The 23873-nt window shown below is 44.0% G+C and overlaps 1 protein-coding gene across 4 annotated transcripts in view; it reads right to left on the bottom strand.

The window, feature by feature from the left end:
* Positions 1 to 23873, bottom strand: part of FOXP1 (forkhead box P1) — a 386121-nt gene that overhangs the window by 337446 nt on the left and 24802 nt on the right. Inside the window, exon 1 of one of the 4 annotated variants that reach the window (XM_027640610.1) lies at positions 8628 to 8644. The exons of the other annotated variants lie outside the window; for them this stretch is intronic. The gene's annotated coding sequence lies outside the window, so the exon portion shown is untranslated. Of the gene's footprint in view, positions 1 to 8627; positions 8645 to 23873 lie in introns of those variants that run through there. 4 annotated transcript variants of the gene reach the window in all.

Here is a 23873-nt window from a genome sequence, read left to right on the forward strand (position 1 = left end):
TGTCTTAGCAACAACTGCATGAAATTTCTTAAGACAAAATTCAGGTACTTCTCTGGCCCTGGGGCTTTCTCCTGTTCTTCACCGAATGCAATGCAATGGCTCAAAGATCACAAGAGTTCAGAAACCTAAATATAGGGATTATGTGACCCTGTTACAAAACTGTGCTACACAATAAAAATAGATCCAAAAGGGGTTTTTAAACAGCATTTATGCTAAACATGACTTCTTTCTTGGAGACTCTGAAACACCTACAAACCAAAAGTGACCTGCATCTTGTATCAGTTTTATTTTATTCATGAGGAGAAGAGTACTTGAGAGAAGCAATGGAGCAGTGTCAGAAACACATATCCGAGCCTTGCTTTATTGCTGTGCTTGATGACAGATATGCAGATGGGTTTGTAGCTGAGCAAAAAGCTGCATCTACATATGTTGGGGCAGGATTTCTCCAGCTGACCTGCTGCACCACAGTATTCAACTGCTTAGTGATCTTCATCCATGATATGTCTGTAGAGCAGGAAAGTACCATTAGTCTTTTTTAGAAGACGAGGAATTGAGGCTCATTTTGGCTAATGCTTGCTAAAAGAGTTCATGTTCAAGACTTCTGAAGCAAAATTATTGTCCAAATAATATATTTGGTCTGCAGCAGATGAGGGCCACAATGTACAGAAGGACTGTCCTCACCTCCAGATCACTCTTCACCTTCACAACCCTCCTCAAGCATAAGGAATATCTTGGCATTGTTTTGCCAACAAGGAGATTTGAAAGCTGGGAGAGCTTCTACACAAGGAACAAGAAATAGTACTGGGAGTAGGTAGACACATCGGGCCTGAACTCTGACAGTGCACCTGGAAAACTGGATGCTTCTTGCACCATCAAAAACTGACCTCATCATAATACCCCACAAAACATTTCTTCAGCCAGGTTTCCCAAGGGAACAAAGCTTACATGATCACCATGTACCTTCTGTGCTCAGCCCCACCTGCATCTTTTGAATCCCTTGGATTAATGGGAGCAGAGAGGTCTCAAAGACATAAGTTCTCACGGCATTAACTCTGGGGCTTGCACCACTGGAGGCCTCCAAACCCATTTGATCAGCTGTTTCCAAGAGCCAGCTGGCTCACTGGCAGCTCCAGGCTGAGCCCAGCACAGAGGCTGCCTGCCAAGGAGGGAGCCCAGCGTGGCCTGGGGGCACAGAGGCAGCTCAGGCACTTCTATGGACCTCAACACTGGAGAACCTGTGGAAATTACATGTACTGCTGAGGGGAAGGGTGGAGGAGGGAGAGGAACAGATTATAGATTGGTTCTGATAAACTGAAGCCTTTAATGATCTACCCACACACTCGAGTTCGATCTGGCATTGACAAATTGAAGCTTTTAATGATGTGCCCACACATTTGAGTTGGCCACTCCTCTTCTACAACTTTCACAAAAATAGCAGGCTGGGTTAAAGATACAGAAACTCTAATAAGGCTGCAACATGAGTAAAACCCTTGATCACTCTTTGACAAACCTTCTCTCCCAAAACGTTATTTGATGGGACCTCCAACACAGACCTTCCCAGCTGCCTTGCTCTCATACAGATTCCTCAAGGGCCACAGCTCAGTAAGGGGCAATGAGATGCAGCAGTTTTAGCATAACTGAAGTACAAAGTCAATCAAACCCCTGAAACAGGAACCTGGGCTTCATTAATTCCAGCAATCACAACGGTTTTATTATCACTGTATTAATCAGAATAGGAAACCTATTAATCTGCCCCCAACAAAAATTAATCTTCATAATATTGAACAGATTTGAAAGACAAGTTTTAATATTTCACTATTTAAATCTCAAAGGCAGAGGCACACAGCTCAGACAATCTGGCAAATCACTATGGACTTCATCTCATCAGCATGAGGTCCCTCACCTTTCCCTGATGCTCCCAGACCTCTTCCTGCACCTCCACCCGGGGTCTGGCTGCTCCTGGGGCTTTTGAAGGAACTGAGAGCATCGTTTCATACATCAAACTGCAAAACTGGCTGCAGCCCTTGATGCACTAAAGAGCTGTCAAGAGTTTAGGCTGTGACCTAAGGAACAGCTCAGTGCATCACATCCAGCAGTGCCTGGGGGGCACAGGCTGGAAGTGCCAGCCCACGCCAAGGGCTGCCTGGGTGCGAGGGAGCTTTTGTACAATGGGCAGGACCCACCTGACAGGCAGCTGATGCATCACCGTGTGCTCAGGGGAATGAGAAGAGGTGCAGTGGGGGAAAAAGGCAGGCAGCTGCAAAATAAAGTATGTGAAATTCCCGTGCTCCACCGGAGCGAGTCAGGAATTGCTACTTGGATCTGGCCAGGCTACCTGTGCCTGACCTTCATCGGTGCAGCAGAACCCCCCAAGCCGTCCCAGTGAGCTGCAAAACACCCCATTGCTACCAGATGGGCATCAGAACAGAGCCCAGTCTAAAGAAGAAAACGGACAGCAGAGGAAAAGTCCTCATGAAATGATAGCAAGGAGCCCAACAAATCAGAAAGGGGCTGAGAAAATAAACAGGAATGACGAATGTGACTGAAAACAGAGGAAAACGGCCCAAAGCATCTCCAGATCCCCATGCCCTGCCTGGAGTGGGTGACACAGATGAGCTCATGGCTGAGGTTCCGATGCTCTTCCATCACCATCCTGCCATGGCAACTCCTGATGGACATGTTATTTTGCCACTTGGCCAAATCTCTTTAAAGCAGCTTTCCCCAACACGCATATACACATATATAGATACACACACACCTCAGGATTATATTTGGCACAATCAGTGCCTGATCAAAGGCAGAACTTCAATCATCTCATGCACGACTCATGTCAGGCTGTTTACTGACTGCAATGGAACTACAGAACTCTGTTTTAACTAATGATTTCTCAAAGCCATGTTGCACAAAAGAAAACAGGTTCAACTTGTACATCAGTGCCTAAGAGACCGCTCCAAAACAGACAACTGTATGAAAAGTTGTGCCCATGTATACATATATACAAAACTGTTTTTAAGTGACTGTTTTAAATTAGGATAAATCTGTGTTCCACCAATTAAGCTTTGAATGTACGGTTGATATCGTTCGCTATTTTAAACAAGCGGCATAATAAACCCAAAAATTCAAATATTTTAGAGAAAATACTTGGAGAGTTGAGACATTAATTTTGCCATATACAATCTGTTTCACAGGGATTTAAAAAGCGTTATTGCCACCCTGGGTACATTGGAATAAAGATGAAACACCATCCTTTCCTATTTACATATTAAAAACTATGTGCCTTCTTGATACAGACTACCCAGCCTGCTGATACATGACTCTGTTAAAAACAGTACAGCCTGCCTAGAAAATGCAAAGCCCCAAACTAGATGTGTCCTTGCACTCTAACAGGTTTTCAGTGGAAATAAAATGTACTGCTGGCTTGTTTATCTTCCCCTCCAGCAAATGTCCTGGGGGAGTGGGGCCAGAGCAGATTCCCAGGGCTCTGCCTAACCATGGAGCTGTTTACCAGCCACCAGCAGCAAAATAAGGGGAGGAATATCAGCTGGAAAGCTTTGGGATATCAAGATGACTACATCCGGGGGGGGGGGGGGGGGGGGAGGGGGGGGAAAAAAAAAAACCCTCCCAAAACAGTCAAACAAAACACATTCCCCTCCTCGAAAAAAAAGGTCCTAGCATCCTTATTCTTTTTTCTATTTTGATTGTAGCTTGAGATATTCAGCAATTTCCTAAAATGCTTCAATACAGATAAAATTTCTTGCAAAATAACCTTTTTCCTCCCCCCCCTTCTTTGCCCCCCCTTTTTTCCTCTTTAAATGAATTGCCATTAGAAACACATGCCCGAAGCATCCTTAAAAAGACCACAAAGGCTGGTTGCAAGGGGAACTTCACTGTGCCGAGTGGTAACATTTGTTCTCCCCTTTCAGCTGGGATCCACCTCAACTTTTTGATGTTGGTTGGAGCTTTTATTTGCAAATAGAGCAGAGCTGCTTGGGACGGAGGGCTCCTCCGGAGCATGCCATGTGGCCTGCACAGATGTTCCTTTTATTCCCCTGTCCCACAAGGCTCCGTGGCTCGCTGGTGTTAAACAGATTACGCAAGTAGAACACTTGATTTTGCATGTCCCCCTTTTTTTCCAACAGTTGTCTAATTTACTCAACTCATGCTGCCACTCCCCCTCCCCCACAATCACCACAGAAAACACGGAAAAATGTGACTGAAACGAGGAAGTTTCTCCTCCAAGATCAGAATTTGCAGGAATGCTCAGCATCTGCAAACAAGGCAGAAATACAGAAGAACAAAACTTATTGGGATAGTAAAGTAACCAGCACATTAGCCAGGTTATACTAAAAAAAACCCATCATACCCCAGTAACATTAGCTGCTACAAGTATCGTAATCTCTCACCCTTATTTAGATGTCCAAATGAGAATTGAACTTTTTCCAAAAAAAAAAGAAAAAAAAAAAAACAAAACAAAAACCTAACACCAATTATGGGTGCTAAGCATTTGAAAATCCTCGAAAATCTGGCCTTCAACTCGGTCACAAAGAAAGGGCTTAATATCCCGGCTGTCAGGCAGCCCAATCAACAACTGAAGTCAATGGGATCTACAGACTACCTTATTAAAAAAGAAAAATCCAGAGCCTAAGAGGCCCATTAAGGAACTTCAGCTACAGGGAGACAACCTCGCAGCAGAAGACAGCAGCTATACACAGCTTTGTGCATCAGCCACTTTGCTCTCATGCTTAATTTGATTAATCGTTTTGGTATTATCCCCAATTAGAAAAGTGTCTAACAGGAAAAAAAATTAAAAAAACCTGATTTGAGCCTAAGATGCAGCAGAAAACGGCAGCTACTGAACATGCAACTACTTGGGACTTCTGGTATTTGCCAAGGATACAAAATTAAAGCTAAAAATTGTGGGCAAATACAAAGGCATTGGTGTTTCATCCAGACTGTGGATTATGAATTTTTTTTTTTTTTAATAAACCGAAACCGAATTCCAGATGTTGAAAGTTGGGAAGTAAAAACTGCTTTAGCTGTAAAAACACAGAAAGGTGAGACAAAAATTTCTGCTGAAATATAATGAATCAGGGATGAAAGTGCAGCCCATACACCCCCTCACCAGGAATGGGCTGGGACAGGGATTTTTCCCCTCTGTGTGCCAAGCCAGGTAGTGGAACACAGGTTTGTCCCAAGTTTCTTTTAATAATGGGCAGACTGGAGCAGAAATCCCTGGGAACTCCTGCAGCAGGGAAAGGAATGAACTTCCCCTACTACTGCTGGGGCAGCTGAACAGAGTCCACCTGGACCTCCCAGCACCCACATTTGCCTCCTGGCAACCCACGGGTGGTACCTGGCAACTCCACCTGTGCAGTGACAGGAGGGCAGGGGGGACTCATGGATGCAAAGGACATGAACTAGTACATCCCACAGAGACACACAAACCCATCATTTTCTTCCACCAGAGTCCAAATAATCCCTGACACAGCAGAAACACATCTGAGGCTCTGCGATGTTCTTCAGCATCCAGACACAATTCAAATTTGGATCTGCACGACTGGTTTTCGGTTTATTATATGGGCTTGATCACCACCAACACTCAGGGATTTTGAAAGCAGAATTCAGAGCAGTAATTTGAGATCACTGTTTTCGCCTCTGTTTATTTCCATCACAGCATCCACAACGCTACGGATAAACATACAAAATCCAGAGCATCCCGCAGCATCCCACCAACTCCTTCCCAGGAGAGACTGAGTTTCACCCTAAAATTCAAGAACAACAGCAAATGTTTGGACTCTGATAAGAAGGGGAATATTCATCAGCATACTTCACTAGTGATGCAGTCACAACTTGCAAACTTAGTCACAGAAATATGACTGAACTTGTCTGCTACCACACAACAAAGTACCGTCTAGTGGTTAAAATCAGAGGACATGATTCAGGAATGCAAGCCTTTTCAAAGAAGAACTAAAACACATGATTAAGTGCTGTTGAAGTCAATAGGCTGATTCAGAGACCAACTTCTGGAGCGATGGATAATACTCCCCACATTGCCATATGGCTCTCAGTCAAACTTCCTAGAAGCATTTGCTAATACCGGGTTCCACCACAGCTTTTGGGAGGCCTGCTTTTCTTTTGCCCTTTTTTTTTTTTCCATCTTTCTTTTTTTAAACCTACGTCTGAGATAATTTTCACCCACTCTGAAGATCCTCCAGGCTCTCACCGACTGAGAGAGAATACGCAGCCGTGATCACTGCGGGGTGGTGCAGACTCATGCAATAATTAATAGCCTCAAATGAAAAGTTATCTATAAATATAAATAAATGCAAGAATGTATTATATAAATATGTGCCATATAAAATAAAAATGCAAATGTATGATCCAAAAGCACTTTTTGTGGTGTTTAGTGAAAGGCACACAAGCATGTTACAGTGATGAAATCCAGCATGTGCATCTTGGCCAGCTGAGGGATCTCTGCAAACAATCCCAATCCCACCTCAGAACTCCCAAGCCTGTTGCCTTCATGAGTTGCAAATATTTCATTTTTCCTGCCAGCTCCCTGTTCACTGCTACAGTAAAATACTCCATAGCAGGTTTGCTATTTCTTATCCTTTTAATCTATACTGTGCACAGATAGCACCCACTTGTCACAGCCTCCTGCAAAGCAGTGACACCAGCACAGCCATCGAGGCTGACCCACGCCAAGAAAACCACATCCTGAGGTTCTCCCTAACTCCTGGGAACACCATCCAACAGCACCTCCTGCTCCTCAGCCATCCTTAATCCTGCCAACACAAACACGCAGCAAACTAAACCTTTTAGCAAGATAAATGGCTACCCAGCACTGGGCAAGGTAACAGTTACAGCAACTTGGTTACAGTCTTCATTTGTATTTATAAGATGGGAAAAGGAAGGGGGACACCCCTGGAAGAGACACCCACTGACTTTCATGTCCTCCCCAAGCCATCCAACTGAAATAATCCACTAATTTTGCACATTTTGTAATCCTTGCAAAGGCTGAAAACTTACTCTTTACATTTAGACACAGAAAAGAAGAAATAAAACAAAAGCCCAAGGAATTCTTGTTGGCTTTTTGAAACCCTTCATAGATAAGGCGTAACATCATTTTTAAGCAGTTTGAAAACACCCTGTTACTGCCTACAATTAAATAAATGTAATCGCAGCCTAAGCCAGCCCTCCCGGCCATCTGTCTTTAAGGCAACGGGGAAAGAAGAGGCGCTACAACGTGCAGTACTTTTTCTGGCTATTAAAGTGTTTCTCCTTATTCAATATCTAAATTAAATCAAATGGAGTATACTAAGTAAGCCCATAAGACACAGCGCATGATGCAAGAGTCTTAAAATCCTTATCTGCTGAGCACTCCAGCTTAAAGGCTGATGTTTTATGTTCCCCTGCAGCGCACGGGGATCCTGCTGGCTTGGCCAGACTAGGAAAATAAGCTACGAATGACCAAATGCAACTGCAACTTGAAAAGTAGGAACCAAACCAGACACAACAAACCACAGAGCAGCCGCCCCAGCCCGGCCCGCGCTCGCCCAGCGCTGCCGCTCCCTCCCCAACTTCGCAGGGCTCCTGATAAGACGCTCCCGATCCCAAGCCCACGAGTTGGGCCGTTAATCACAAGGCATTTATCCCGGGATGTGCGGGGTGAGGAAAGCAGAAAGCCGGCGCACGCTGACGGAGGCACAGATGCACGGAGTTGTGCAAATCTGCCGAATTCCAAAGCAATGAATTCCCCGAGTTTAAGCGGTTCTGAGAACGCCCATCAGCCAAAACCCGCAGTCCTGTCTGGATGCTCTCGCCACGGGTCCTGGTGCTGGGCACGAGGACGGCGCAGAGCAGGGGAGCCCATCCCATTGTGAACCCACAGGCACCATGTGGAGCAGCAGGAAGAGCATTTTGGGTCATTTTCTGCCCATTTTGGCACCCAGCAGCCCTGCAGACAGTTCACGGGCCAGTCACTCCCTTCACTGACTGAGCACGTTCCTCCATAATCATGCATCTGTATCTGCATCCCATAGCAGAAGCACAGAGCACCAAGCACTACGGGGCCTATAAATACCAGCTTCCTGTAACACAAAAGTAAAACCTGAGCTCAAGTCAAACTCCACCATCTATCCTCAAAGTTTGAATGTTTCCCTCCTGAGCATATGTAATTAAAGCATAACTACATGTGAAACATCATCTTACATGTCCTATTAAAGGGACATTTACCACAAATGAGAGTTAAGCAGTTCAAATATTAAAATGTGAATGAAACTATTGCTGATAACAATGGCATAAATTAATACTGGTAATTAATTAAGTCTGGTTTTATTCTCAGACCTTTATTGGAAGAATGAGGCTTTTTTACAAAATTTGCGTTACTAAATAATATAATTTACTTAAGTTCTTAAGTTTTCAGCCCAACCAAATCAATCTATTTAGTTTTTATTGTTCAACTCATCTGCCCTACATTTAGCCCTACACCTATTCACAGAAACAAACCACACATTATACCTGATTTCCTCCACAGAAAAGCTCTCTAATAACCACCACATCTACTAAGTATATTTGGAGGTCAAATTTCAGATCTCTTCCTTTGTTTATTTCTTTTCCCCTGTTACCTTTCAACTTGTGAGTGCCAGAAAACGGTTTCAGAAGAGAAAAAAAAATAACTTTCTGAGCAGAAAAATGCAAAAATCACGTTTCCTCTGGACCAGACATCACAGCTTGAAAAGGGAAAAAGGGAGAGAAAAAGAGAGAGAGTCAGTTCATGCTGCAGAGCAGCCGCGGGGCTGGAACTGTGACGACAGCACTGGGACATCCTCAAATCCACCCAGCATTCCAATAATGCCAAGCAAAACACTGCTGCCGGTGCAGCCAATCCACAGGGCATCACAGTCCCACAGACAGAACACTGTTTGTGATGAAAAGGTGAATTGGAAATCATGGTGGCTCTGTTTTTTAATTATCTAAAATAAGAGGAACTCGGTGCATGGCTCTCCAGGAGCATCTGGAAAAACTGAGTTAACATCGCTGAGGGCATGGGGGGAAGCCTGGCCTTAGCCAACATCCTCTGGCATGAAGGGACTGCCTGACATCAGCAGAGAAAGAATCAAACCACATTCTGAGAAGCTCCTTAGAGACGTAATATAAAAACCCAAGTAATATTAAAATAATAGTGACTGATTCACACTAATAGGGGCTAAGGAGGACAGAGAAAGAGGGGAGAAAAAAAGAAAAAAGGAGAAACAAACACCAACCTACACTAGTAACTAAAGAGAAATAATTTCAGGGCTCAAACCAATGCAATTTCAAAAAATTAAAACAATTTCATAAAACAACACTACTACAAGCCCACCCAAAGCAGCAAGAAGCCATTTTTACCATTTCAATCAAATACAAAGCTGCTATGCTAACTTAAAGGATCAAGACAAAATAAGATATGTGGGCCGACAACCTGAATGCCAAGTTTTACCCATGTGAATTCAGTTATAAATGTTTGGAAAATGTGATTCTCTAACTTAGAAATAGCAGCTGTAGCATTCAAAGGTACTCCAGTAATTACTGGAATGCTTGCTGAAAAACTAGACAGAAGCTAACATCTTACTTACATTAAATACGCATTTACCACAAATTAAAAGAGCCACAGAAAAGAAAAAAAAAAAGAACAAAAAAGAACAAAACCAGAAAACAATCAGGCAAGCAGATGTTCAAATAAGAAGGGGAAAAAAATGACAAGAGAGGGCCAGATGCTCATTTCTGGTAGTTGTCACAATGCAATGAAGGTGCCTTGCACCGCCAGCCTCCCCAAGTCACCGATGTTCAACAGCCAGAGAGTGCCAGATTGTCACCTCTACAACTGTAAGTGGTAATTTCATCCCAGATACTGCAATAACACGCTGCCTTAAAATCACAGAAATGCTGCCTAGCCATCTGAGACAACAGTAAAACAAGCAGCAACACCAAGTGTAGTTGTCTACTACTGCCTGAGGGACTCACGGCTTTAGCAGCCGGGCTGGCATAAGGATTATATTATCGAGGAGTGCCCTGCATGGCTTTATTAAGTGCCAGTGAAATGTCTATTGCACTCAGTGCCTGGGAAATACTGTAAGAAACGCCAACCACCAACCACCAAACTACAAATTAAGCTATTTGACCATTCCGCGCTTATTATCAACTGCTGTTCCCGGGAAATAAACCGTTCTGGAAATAAGGGATCGGGGATGTTGGCAGAGCCAGGTAAGAGAACCTCTTTCCAGTGAACATAAAGCCCCAGGACACGCTGGTAAGGAGCAGCAAAGTCCACACCCAGGCTTTGGAAGGAGGTACCCAAAGAGAAGTTATCTGCAAAATGTGCATCACACTCTCCTGGCTCTCTTCACACCTCCCCCTTCACATCCCCACTCCCATGCACCTTCGCGTCTATTCCCACACTTCTCTCGCTACCCACATCCTGAACATATTTATGTTGTAAACATCCATTTGGAAGCACTCAGTAAGCCTGTGGCACACAGAAGGATGCTGCTCTGAGCTCCAGGAGGCAGCCAGCTCCCCATGACCCCTCTCTCCCTCTCCCAGCTGCACAGGAGGGGAAAGAATTACGTGGCCCTCACACTTATCTTTTATCCACTCAGGATCCAGATTACTGCCTAATAAAACTTCACGGCAAAGCTATTAAAAATTAAAGGGATATCTCCCTTCCTACATAATGATTTGTCACAAGCCAGACCTAAATCAGGATTGATGAGGTTCATGGTACCTTCCTTCTTCCTTCCTTTTTATTTTTTTTTTTAAATTTGGCAGAATTTTCCAATTTTTTTGCAGCCCTTCTCACTCCTTACTGACACAAAATTTCTCCTTCAGTGCCCCAGACCTTACTTCTTCATCAAGATGAACTAAGAGGCAAAAGGCAGCTGAGCCAGCAGAAATGTTCCCACTGTCCTTCAGGAAACACGCAGAAGAGTCCAAGTAGTTGGTATGATTCAGAACTAGTGGTAGAAAAAGGACAAACCAGATTACAGCAACACAGAGGACTCCATCCAAAACCTGCATCCAAAGAGACTCCTGCTAACATATGGTGGAAATGTGACTTTTTGCAAATATCCTCCGCAGAAGCCAATTCCTCTCCTCCACCCAAGCCACATCCAGTAGCTCTAGTACAACGAGCTGTTACTTACATGTATTAGTCAGGATAGGCATCAGCCATGATACAAATTTTAATCCATCTAGCTAATGAGGAATCTGCCATCTAGTTAATGTGCTCAGACCCTCCAGAGAAATTAAAATCCACCTATTCAGGCTCCCTGTTAACTGAGCACTACCCATCCCGGAGCATGGTGGCTGCTTTTCCGAGTCACCACGTCCCGCGCTCCCTCCGCGGCGCCGGCACCGCTCCACCAATACAAAGGAGAAGCACCTGAAGCAGAATCACACTGGAAAAACAGAACTTGGAAAGAATGCGTTAGCAACTTCAATCCAAATATAAAATGCATTTAAAGGTCATAATTTGCATAACTACATCTCATGTTTTTTTGTTGTGCGGGGTTTCGGGTTTTTTTTCTTTTTGAAGTTGCTCTATCCTGGAAGGTGCTGAGCACTTCTGAGAATTGCTGAGCACCGCTGCCTCTCATTTGAAGTTTTAAAAACTCTTAGGCCTGTTCAGTGCTTGGCAGGAGCAGCTCTGCAAGGTATCCTAGGACCATGCTAACAGGTACAAAGGATTAATAAAAACAACCCTGTTCAAAAACAAACTATTGGGAGAAGGCACCATTATCACCTGCTGACACGACTGGGCTGACATGGGAGTTTCACTGTCTTATGATGCACTCTGGGTGGTGGATTCAGAAAAGTACCAAGATGAGACCAGTAATAACAGAAAACGTTCAAAAGGCCATGCACACAAAGTGACCCAACAACTCTTGTAGTTGCTTTTAATCCTTTTGTTCACCTGGTTCAACAGCTGCTCCAATCTGGATCCAACAGGGATGCTAGGCTGATTCCCTAAAACTTCATCTCCAAACCCATACCCAGTCCCATGAAAAGTGTCATATTTTCCCTGTAACTGGAAGAGATGCAGGTACAAGGAGTGCCCTCTTCAACCAGAGGGAAAATCAGGAGATGCTGGAACTTTCAGCTCTTGCTTCCTGCACGAAATTAATTATAACGGCCAATCTGTGCTGCTGCTTAGTCTGCAGGGGAAAAGATGAAACAGCTAAATTGATATCACAGCAAGGGAAGGGCTCATCGCAGCAACGTCTGAGGCTGCTGCAGAAGGGGTATTCTGCCTTTGCCTGAGCTATGGGAGGGAACTCTGGAGATGGCTGAAAACTGGCTACAAGCCTGCAGCTCCCCCAGCTTGTATGAATGTGTTTGCAGGGATCAACGTGCTCAGCGTCGGGTTCAGAGGCTGAATGCAGCTCTATCACCATTAGCACCTGGCTGATGATTGACACAAACCACACACCACCTACAAAGGCATTGCACAGACCCGAGCGTGTGGGAAACACAGGCTTCCCAAAAACTCTCTGCAACATCTCAGATGTTTTCCCACATTTCAATTTACCAAAAAAAAAAAAAAAAAAAAAAAAAAAAAAAGATCAAGGTTGCAGTATCTGTGTTAAATGGGATCTTTCATTTCCGTGGCATCCTCTTGCATTCCTTTCAAAACTTAAGAAATATTCTGTTTATTCTGGCCTAGGCATAAGATCTTTCCCCCAAAAGCAAGTTCCTCACAGTGCTCTGCTGCAGACATCCCAGCAGAGAAGGGACCCAGAGTCCAACCATTAACATAGCTCTGCCATCCCACCACTAAATCATGTCCCTAAGCACCACATCCACACATTTTTTGAACATTTCCAGGGATGGCAACTCCCATCACTTCCCTTGGCAGCCTGTTCAGTGCCTGACCACCCTTTCAGTGAAGGAATTTCTCCTGATACCCAAACTACACTTCCCTGGTGCAACTTCAGGCTGTTTTCTCTTGTCGTGATACATTTTTTTCATCACTATCAACCCTAAAACATGCACCTGGTAAGAACACACAACCTCGCCTCCCTTCTGACTCCAAGGGAAGGAGGCTTAAGCTCCCTATTCCTGGTTCCCCTAACCAGAGGTCTCTGCAGGCCCCAGGAAAAGGGATGGCTCCATTCAGTGAAGCAACGTGAAGTGAAAATCAGAGGAGGGACAGTCCAAACTCCCCAGAGTCTTCTGGCAAGAGAAGATCCACACAACAGCCTCAGGCGTAGTGAGGAAACCCACAGGTTCCCTTCACTGCAAGGCGTGCTTTGCCGTGCGTTCTTGTTTGTTTGTTTTTAAATATTCTGGCAGTGGAAACAGAGTCACTGTTTTGTTTTTCTCCCCCACATATGCTATATAATTTTGTTTCTAGCACTCGCTTCTTGCTTACTCAGTTGCCTATAGTCTGCCTCTCTCACAGGAACACTAGCTGTGTTTGTCCCCAAACTGTATCCTGATCCAACTGCTTTGTGTCATCCCACCAGCCCTGCTCAGGGAGCGACGATCAAAATATTTTCCCTAGGATGCAACGCAGAGAGATGGGCATATATGTTACTTTAGAGCAAAGTTGACCTACAAGACTGAAGGGTGTGCACAAGTGTTTTGGCTACTGAACTCAGTAAACACAACATGAAAAGAGGGAGTAGCGCTACAAACACTATCAAGGCTTTGTTTGTGCCAGATAGACTGCTAAGAAAATAGCACATTTCAGCCTCACAACACGGCCAGTCCCCCTGCAAATTACTGCACAATACAACCACACTTCCAGCAACATTTAAAGATGGACAATAAATTAATACAGGACATCCCAACTGGCCGCGGGTCGCAGTCATCAACAAGTAGGTCAAACTAATTCTGGAAGCCTGTGAGAGGCACATAAAACAGTCTGCAGCAGCAGTCCAAGGCAGGGATGAAGCAATCCTCACTTGAACTCATCCAGAAGCACTGACACAAGCCCAGGTGCCAAAGGGATGCAGGACAAAGCCATCCCCAGTCCATGCAACTCGCCTCCCATCTCTGCAAGTTACAATTAACTTCCCTGACAAAATGCAAATACATTAAAAAAACACCCAAGCCAATTAAGACACAAGTGTTTAAAGACATGAGTAGTAATTACAAATGTATTATTCATACCTAATTTACAAGATGAACTTCTTTCAGTAAAATATTAAACTGTTTACATGCATTCAGGAAGACAATTTCCCAACCCTCCGCGTCCTGCTCTGCAGCGGTGACTATTGCTATGCAACAACTCCGTAGACTTACAGTGTACACCATGGAGTAATCAGAAAATGTTTGACCTCAGATATCTACTTGACCCCACAGAAATGCAGACTCGCTTGCTATAAAATCCTAAACAATGGGGCAGACAAGGTCAGAGGGTCAAAGCAAGTATTAACAGGTCATTGTGCAACCCACTTGGGAGCAATTACTTCTGGTCACGGCTAAGTGGACACTTGATTGAATACCACTAAGACAGCTCACATCCCACAGATAACAATCCTCACAGCGATTAAGAATTAAAGCCCCCATGATTCAGCCTTTATTACTCAAATGAACCTAACTATTCCATAAAAAACTCTTGGTATATGCATGATGCAAGGTCTAAATTGAAATGCCACCTCATTAAACAATAATATCTAATTTTATCTAAATGAATTTTCATGAAAGTACGCCACACAGCTCAGGAATTTTTAAAATGAATTATCACAAGCGATACATAATTTCACCAAAACTGCTGCAGGAAAAAAAAAATTAGCTTCAGGGATGAAAGGGAAACATCTATGCTGAATGAAAATTGCACTTCTTTCTGCTTGCAGAAAGGGTAAAAGGGGGCTTCAGGGCTTCTGCCAGACAATAGAGCCAGATTTTAATCAAATAAACACCTTTCTGCTATGTCAGGTATGCTCATCCTACCCCAACCAACAGTAAACACTTGCCAAGTAGGACTACAGACACGGAGGCCACTTTCAGAAAAGAGGATGTCACCTGCACATAGCCTCTAAAATTGGGGTTTATTATCATAAACTGTCAAAAGAGCCACCCATTACTGACTTTACTGGCCTCTATTACCTCAGCTGAAAACAGCTTGTACATTCTCTTCTGAGGGTGAAAACCCTGTTCTGGCACCTGTGAGGCATTTAAGGGCTCTTAATTATTTTACAAAAGTGAGCAGTACACACGACTGCTTTAAAAGGGTGTCCATCAGGAACCAATGAAAGAAAAAAAAAGCCTATTTATTTTTGATTCCATGAGCAGAAGTGGCAGGTCCAACTGCCCTATTGGTAAGAAGCACCACCATCAACCCAAAGGCGTTCATGGCCTCATTTCTAAAGCTTCATGTGCGACTTCTTCCAAAGCCTGGCTCTCTCTCTGACCTCCCCTGTCCAGCTAGTCCCTGAAATGTAGCTGGTACTGAAAAAGTCCCTGTCTTTGTTTATGGGTTATGCCTTTCACAGGAGGAGAGAACCATAAAAAAAACCAAAAGACGGAAAGAAAACCTAAAAAAAGACACATTTTCCAAACTAATGAGCCCAGCATAAACATGTGGAGAAGAGCAGGTTGCACGGATGCTGGTGGCTGACCAGTGCACATGGAAGGCTGGGTAAGACCATCAGAGAAGCAATGCTAACACAGTTTGGGCACTTCTGGGGATGAACTCCTTCGCCCCTTCCCTGCTCCGCCCCAGCAGCAAAGCCAACGCCTCAGGATATTTAAGAGCACTGCATATGCAGACACTTGGATGTGCAAAATTATGCATGCATGTTTGGAGGCCATTTTAGAGCCTGGTTCGTGAGTCATACAGAAAGTAGATCAGAAGAAAAAGAAAAGTTTAAAGATGCATTTTTTTGTATTCTTGCTACTGCAGCTTGGCTTTGCTTCTCCTCCCCCCCCCCCCCCCCCGCTTTTATCTTTAATACTGAAACTCTCTGGTTCTTCGCCCTGTAGCTGTTGGAAAATTATGAGTTAAACCAGTAGTCTTTTATATTAGTGTTAATACCATGATAGTCAGTAGATAACATATCAAATATGCAAAATTCAAGCCTGACAGACTGGTGCTCACCACTGTCTTGCACAGGAGCACGTGAGGAATGAAAAGCTGCACGGTTGCTTCTCCCTTGTCCTGCTGCCAGCGAGGTGTAATAACGCTATTATGAAAAGCAAACAGGGATGAACTCTGCTCAAAAGAAGGTGAAGCCTGAACTGAGAAATCAATTCCTGCATCAGTCATGCCCCTACAACAGAGTAATGCTGTTACAAAGTTCATCAAGCCCTCCAGATCCTCACCCTGGCAAGACTTACAGTATTGTGCATATTTTATTGGCACTGAATATTCATACTGTGGCAGCATCTGGAGACCAACTAATGCTGTCACTATGGGGAAAAAACAGCCCTGGAGTCCAGCCACCAGCTGGAGATTCCATCAGGAGGTCCACACTTGGTTTTGTCTCTTTCATGCACATCTCCTGTACCTCTGCCTGCCCAGCTCTAGGATAAGGATCTCATGTTCTCCTAATACCCCACAGGGGACAATGTGTTAGAGACCCCAGTGCCCTGTTCCAATGGCAGACAATGCTGCTGGGTGCTATAAAAGCACAACGTAGATGAGAGTCAAAAAAAGATGTACTCTCAGAGACAGGCCCACTCATACCTGAGAGGGGTGTAATTCAGAAAAAGTAGCAAAGTGCTGCTGGGAGACAGGGACTATTTAAGCTCTGTGCCCTGATGCAGCAAAGGGGTACTGGTGACTCTGGGAGACAGGAAGGTGGTTAAAATGGGGCAAAACTGAGAAGGACTGGGAAAGAAGGGATAAATTTTATTTGTTTCTGCAAGGCAGAATAAGGCCATGAAGGGATGCAAGAGCAGTCCCAGGTCAGAGCAGTGCTTTGCAGCCGTGCACCCTCATGACAGGGAGAGCTTTGGAAGACACACACACACACACACAAAAAGACAAATGAAGCCAAGAAGATGCAAGAGAACTCACTGTGAGCACCAGCTGAGTCAGAGAAGGGCAGGATTGTGAAACATAAAGCAGGGAATACCGACTGGTCTTACCACCTCAGAGTCATGGGGGAATCTCTCACCAGGGCTTCCTTGACCAAGCTGTACAGTGTATAGTCTCTTCTTCCTTTCCTAATGCTTTCCATACCACACGAGCATACCATACATAAAACACAAAGTTGAGAGTTATGACAGTCAGCCAGGCCAAAATCTATGGGATGGTTCAATGACTCTCTGACGTGCTTCTGATGAGGAATGTGAATGAATGGGAGAAGTCAGTCACACCTAAGCTAGCAAGGACAGTGGTTCCTCAGACCACCAAACCACTGCACAGGTGATGGCATCAGGTATGAATCCAGGCACACAGATGATTTTTGGGGCTCCTTTTTTTTTTTTTACTTGCTATTGTTTAATTTGTATGTCCAGGAATTTCTTCTTGAATTTTTAAGTGCTGGACTATTCCCTGACCCTTGGCTGTGCACTGCAGTAGGAGCACTGTAGGCCACCTCCTGTTCACCCCATACTCTCCCCTGTAACATCTTTCAGGCAGCAATTCAGCACCTAGTAAAAATTAAACAATCAGCAGAACAACCCTGATTAAGGTTTGGCAACTCACTCCCTTGAAGTTACTTCTGGGGTTAGGGAGAACACCACACTGCCTGAGTGCTTCAGCTGCATTACCCAATATACATCACTCACTGAAACTGGTCCAAACAGCCACGTACACACCCCCATGCTAATGACTGCACCCAACTCAGACTCTGTCAGTAGAGACCTGCTGTCAGGTACCTCACATGTGAGTTTTTCAGAGAAAAGCTGACACTTTTTTAGAAGAATACACAAGATTTTAAACCTCCCTGCAGCTCCCAAGTAGCGCATCAACACCTGCAAACCAAGACGTTCAGCTGCCAGTACAGATTCGGGTTTCCATCACCTGGACACGTCCAAAATCACCAGGGGTGACACTCTGGTTTCCCTTCCCTTGTTTAACAGGTGGAAGAATCACTGCAAAGAAGGTCATGTCCTGTACCCATGGCTGGAGGGGAAGGATCAGCACAGGACTGCTGCAGGGGAACAAAATCGGGAAATCGAGAAGGAAACGGCTGGACCAGATAAAATCCCCAGTCCTCTCTCTTGTTAAACAGGATGTTTCTGGTTCAGAAACAGATGGGAAGAGAATCCACTCCATGGCTAAGCCTGAGGAGGTAGAGAAGCCTGAAATAAAGTCCCTTTGACTTTAGCTCTGTGTCTCTGACAGCCCGACTCAGTCATGGACCGAGTAGATAACAGGCAACCATTCATCAGCTCAGCCAACACACAAAGGCAAGAATTTCCCTTCTTAAAGAGATTTAATGATAGAGCTTTAGAAACTGGTTAAAGGAGAGGGACTGAGAGTGAACACACTAGGGATGAGACCCTGTGGGTTGTTATTAATATTTCCCTGAAGCAGACATTCTGATTTGCAGCACTGGAAGGACACAATTCCAAGCAAAACACTGCCCAGTTGCAGAGTTAGAGCTGAATTCAGAAAAAAGTTTTTCCACCGATCTAGTCTAATGGACTATTGACTTTTTTTTTTTAATCCCAACCAGAAAAAGCTGACCATGAATGCTTGTCTTCCTTGGTACGCTGGAAAAAAAAAATATACAACAAGCAAGCTGGCCAGGGATGTCAGCCGATTTTCTGTCCAGGGAAGATTTTTTTCCTACATCTTCCTTTGAAAATTGAAGATTAAATCATATTCCATAGGGACAGTCAGAGAGCAAGCCCACAAGCACTACTGCACTCATCACCCATACCTGCATCCTCTTCTGCTAGTGGATCTTTCCCAAAACACACCCCACCTCTGCCATGCCTGCCCACAAACGGCTGGAGATGCTGTGCCTTTTCCAGGGAGAAGTAGTTGAGAGAAGAGAAAAGCAGCTTTCAGCTCTGCAGCTCTTTCCTGTTCAGCTCCCTGCAATGCTTGCCTTCCTTTTCGGTACAGAATACTTCAGTTGCCTGGAGCTATTCTAGTTTATACTGGGCATTCATAGCAGAAGCCCAACATCTCTTGCTATTTTCGCTCATGGCTACCTAGGCAAGCAGCTCCTGTGCTACTGAGAAGCACCTTCTTAATGAAGCAGCTATGAGATCAATGTTGTACGACTTCCAAGAGCAAAACAGTTTACAATTAGCTGAAGGTCTGGTATTTGACAGTTTTTTATGGCTCTTTTACAACTGTTTGCAAATCTTTTCTTCCTTTAAATTATTCTAAAAAGTGTTAGGGGAAAGCCAAAAGTTATTTTGTGCAAGCATGTGTCTACTTGTATGAATCCAAGAGTCTTTTTAATTTAAAACCACCATTACAAACGCCTGTATTTACATGATAGTTGTTTATGTAATGCTTTAAAGAAAATCTAAATGGAGCACAGAAGCCAATGCTAATGCAGAAGACAGTGGGAGTTAATGAACATGCTCCTGGGGCAGTCCAGGAGATGGCAAGGCATAGTGCCTGCACCACAGAAATTCAATAAAAAGGTTACATCTCTCAAAAAGAACTTTTGATACAACCTCCACGTGTGCATAACCTGTGATTTTTTAAGCCCCTCTTCTCATCTGGATCCCTGTGATGCTCAGGACTTCTGTTCCCATATTAGCCTAGCATAAAAAAAAGCCAGAACGCAAGATTAGGAGGACACTACCCCCAAAATTCAACCTTTCTCTTGAGATTTTGAGCACTTCAATAAATGAAAGCAAATGCAGAAATTAAGCTCAGAAGTCCTTCTTCAAGCAGACCTCTTCTGAATTCACACCTCTCTTCCTCTCATTCATACATGTGAACCTTTTAGTACTCCTGAATCCAAGTCACAAGTCTGGAACAGTCAGACTTCCAACGTGGAGCACCGGCCCAGGTCTTGGCTCCCAACAGCACAGCACAGCCTCCCACCTTCACCTCAAAGTATCACTTGCTCCAAGTGAAAGTACAAGAGAAAGCCTTCAGAGATAAAAAGCATGTTCTAGCCTGAGGCCTGTCAGCATGGCACATGTCTAAAGAGAAAAGTGAATCTGCATGATAGAGACTTGAAATGCAGGTGCCTGGATGGAAACAAGGATCTCCAAAAGGAGACCTACGTATGGTAAAAGAAAAGGAAAAAAGAATAAAGGGATGCTCATTTGCAAAAGAAGGCAGGACAAAAAACAAAGCTACACCTGTAAGAAACATGTTTCTTTGCCAGATGCATTAAGAAGGTTATACCTTCACTTTAGACTAGCCAAAAAGATTAAAGCCATTTCCACCCTCACCCAAATCTCCAAGGAGACCAAACCTTCTTCAGCTTTTAACTGCAGTGAAGTTAGAACTGAGGGAGGATGCAGGAGAACCATCTCCCGAACTCCAGATCACGATCACCATTCCACAGCATCCTCCTTGCTACCAGTGCTCCCTCTGTTCCCTGCTCTCCTCACCCCAGCCAACACACCCTGCACAGCTGTGGAGCATCTCACTGGGCAGGACAGTGTGATCGATGCCATCCTTTCCTTGTAATCACACCTATGGTTTGGCAACACTGCACCCACAATCCACACTGACAGCATGCAAGATCCTACACCTCCCAGAGGAAGCCCAGCTCCAGCTCAGGAAGACGCCTCCAGCAATGGGGAACTCTACCAAGTTATGTACTCTTATGCAAGTTTGGGGTTTCTTAAACACCTGAAGAAAAAAAGAAGGGAGAGAAATCAATCCAGTAATCCTTGTTGATTATACTGACAGTAATTATACTTGTGTTATGCCAACAGTATCTTCAGTCTTGAGTTTGCCAGTGCTTTGAGACAGCTCGACTGCCTCACGGATGAAACAAAGTTGTAGGTTTTAAGCCACTAGAAAGAGGACAGTAGGCGTGGAAAGGTGATTTGGGGATGCAGGACAAGTACAGCACATGGATACTGGTGCCATCTAGAAAACCACTCCACTCCTACCCGGGGCAGAAAGTATAGCCTGAACTTTGCTCAAATGAGTAGGGAAGGTCCAACACAGAGGACCAGACCAGGGGTCACAACTCAAAAATAAGATAAAAATGACAACGTGCCAGAATGATCAGATGAGGCTCTCATAGACCTGAGCATCAAAAGGCACTTTATGCAGCTTCAACCACCTTTGTTGTGGGGACCTGCCCCATGAAGCCCATGCAGGTGCCAGGCAGCTAGGACCTGCCTGTGCCTGGTGTCACCTGTGCCATCAGTGGGGGGACAGACACGTCCCTGTGCCACCCAGCCCCTCTGCTCCTGCTTCTTCCAACCTAAGCCAAAAGGTAAGAACAACAAAACCCACAAACCCCACTTACCTCTCTGTGCAGCCAGATGTTGGTAGATTTATTAAACTTATAAATCTAAATTTTTTCTCCTAGGTGAAGGCTTTACATTCACATCAGCAAAGAACTGCCCAAGGTCTAGAGAGCTTGATCCAAGTGCTACCATCCTCCATTCATTACATGAACTATGTCCAACTCCCTAAATATATATTTTACAATATAAGTACATTGTGGGAAGACACAGAAGAGTCACCACATCACAGTTTGCTCAGCTGGATCCTGCCCAGATGTGGGATCACCAGTGAGCAACAGATAAATTTCAGTCCTGTTCTGACATTGGTTCTTCTTGTTGCTTTTGGTGAGTTGCTTAACACCCAGCATGTCCAAGTTTCATTTCTTTATATATACATACATAGATCTATGTATACATATACTGTGGAAATCATATTTATTCAACCTCCTACAATGTTCAAGAAAGCAACGAATTATGCTAAAGCAGTTGAAAGTGAGGAGTTCTATCAGAGACAGAGATCAGGAGCCTCAAGAGAACCAGCAGTGATTTCACATCAGCCTGCAGAGCTCTGGAGTGAGCAGCCATCCACAGCCTTTGAAAATCAGGACCCTTTCGAGAGAGCTCAAAGACGGGTGAAAAAATACTCAAGATCTTTGGAGGAAAAAAAAATTATATATATATATATATATGATCAGAAGACACCACAGCCAACCCAAAGCACTTATGGGGAAACCACTGATTTGCAATTCCAAACCACTTTTCCGCCTGAATCCTCCACTTACTATCTTATCTGATCTTCTCTCAGGGAATCCCCCAAACCACCTCTGCTTTGAAAGGACCTCTCAAGCTGTACTCTGAGCACTTCTTAGCACTGAAGGTTTGTGTGAAATGCTGACAAACTAACAGCACTTTTGTGCACTGCTGCCTTTTTTGATTTTTTTTTTCTGATTATCCTTATCAGGTACCCAGGCTCTGCTCTCTTTGCCAAATAAAGGTTGCCATACCCAACACAGACACACTTTTACTGGCCCACCACATGTAAACATTAGCATAAAATAAATTTTAAGGCAGCACACATCCCATGATCTGTATCAACACCATAACAAAAAAATGCTGCTTTACTGATATTCAGTAGGTGTTTTAAAGTCTAAAACCATGGGCAATTCTGCTTGGTGGCACAAAACCAGGTGTGAATGGTACAAAATCACTCTCAAGAAATGCCACAGACCCACCACATCACATCAACAGAGAGGTCATGTCGAAGCTAAGACCAAAGACACTGACTCTTTTTATTAGCAAAATGCTCTACATTAGATGACCTCAGCATTTCACACGCATTATTTAAATCCTCCAGCAGCCTCTTAATATGGCAGCCTCTTCCCATTCTCACTTTGTAGACAGAAGCACAGAGACAGAGGACATGGTGTAGCAACAGTTATGGAATAACAAAGTCTCCAATTTCTGTCAATTTAAATTTGGAGGCTTCGCATTTAAAAATGTCCTTTGCCCAAAAATCTATTTGCTGAAATCAGTAAGAAAGAAAAGAAGAAGATTCCTTCCCTCTCCCCTTGTTACTCTGTCTTCTAGGAGGAAAAAAAATTAGAACACCTTCAATTTGGAATCAAAATCACTTCAGCAAAGAATTTTTGAGGAACACTGCATGGAAACAGCTCTTTTAAGCAGGGATATTAGAAGCCCCCCCCCAAAAAAAAAGTGTCACAGAATAACGATGCTTTTTTTGAACAACCAGTATCAGTCTGTTCCTGGCATTAATTTTGGAAATTGTATAGCTAATATGACAGCTATGATTTGGAGCCTTCAAAAGGCATAAGCTATTGGCATTTTAAATACATTACACACAAACACGCACGCACCCCTACACCCACACTAACTCTGGAGATTTGTTCTGCTCCTGTCTGCTGGCTCTTCTGCGCTTACTCCACAACAGATTGCTTCCTTGTCTCATCCCAGTTTTTTCCTAAAGGGGCTTTACATCAGGCACCGAAATATGAAGGGTACAAAGAAACCTGCATTAACACATCACACAGCAGAAGGGATCCTCTGCAACTAAATGGACACAATCAAGCCTTTCAATTAAACTATTACCCAAAAAGCTGTGGGTGGCTTATTACCAAAGACAGCATTTATTTTTAAAAATGGAGAGTACCATTAGAAACACCTAATATAACTCTTATTAACTTATTTGAATCTAGTTGTGAGCACATTGGGTTTGTAAGTGTCTGCTAACATAGCATTCTGTTTGCCTAATTAAGTTTTCAGTAGGGGAAGCTGTAGCTCTCGCACTAATACAGGGAATCAAAAAAAAAAAATCACATATAAACCAATGCTTAGCTTGATTTACCTTTATTGTATAAGGATTTGCTACAGGCTCTTCAACAACTGCTAACTAATTTTCCATCAAAAAGTACAACTGCCGGACAAATTCCCATTCCAGCCCAAGTGATAGGGATGATGGACTCGCCCCCAAGTTATAAACCCCCCCTGCAACCCCTACAGCATTTACAGGCCCTCTGGTTTTCCTCATCCCT

The sequence above is a fragment of the Corapipo altera genome, unplaced genomic scaffold (genome assembly GCF_003945725.1).
Source record: "Corapipo altera isolate COAL_440 unplaced genomic scaffold, ASM394572v1 55, whole genome shotgun sequence".
Classification (NCBI taxonomy): domain Eukaryota; kingdom Metazoa; phylum Chordata; class Aves; order Passeriformes; family Pipridae; genus Corapipo; species Corapipo altera.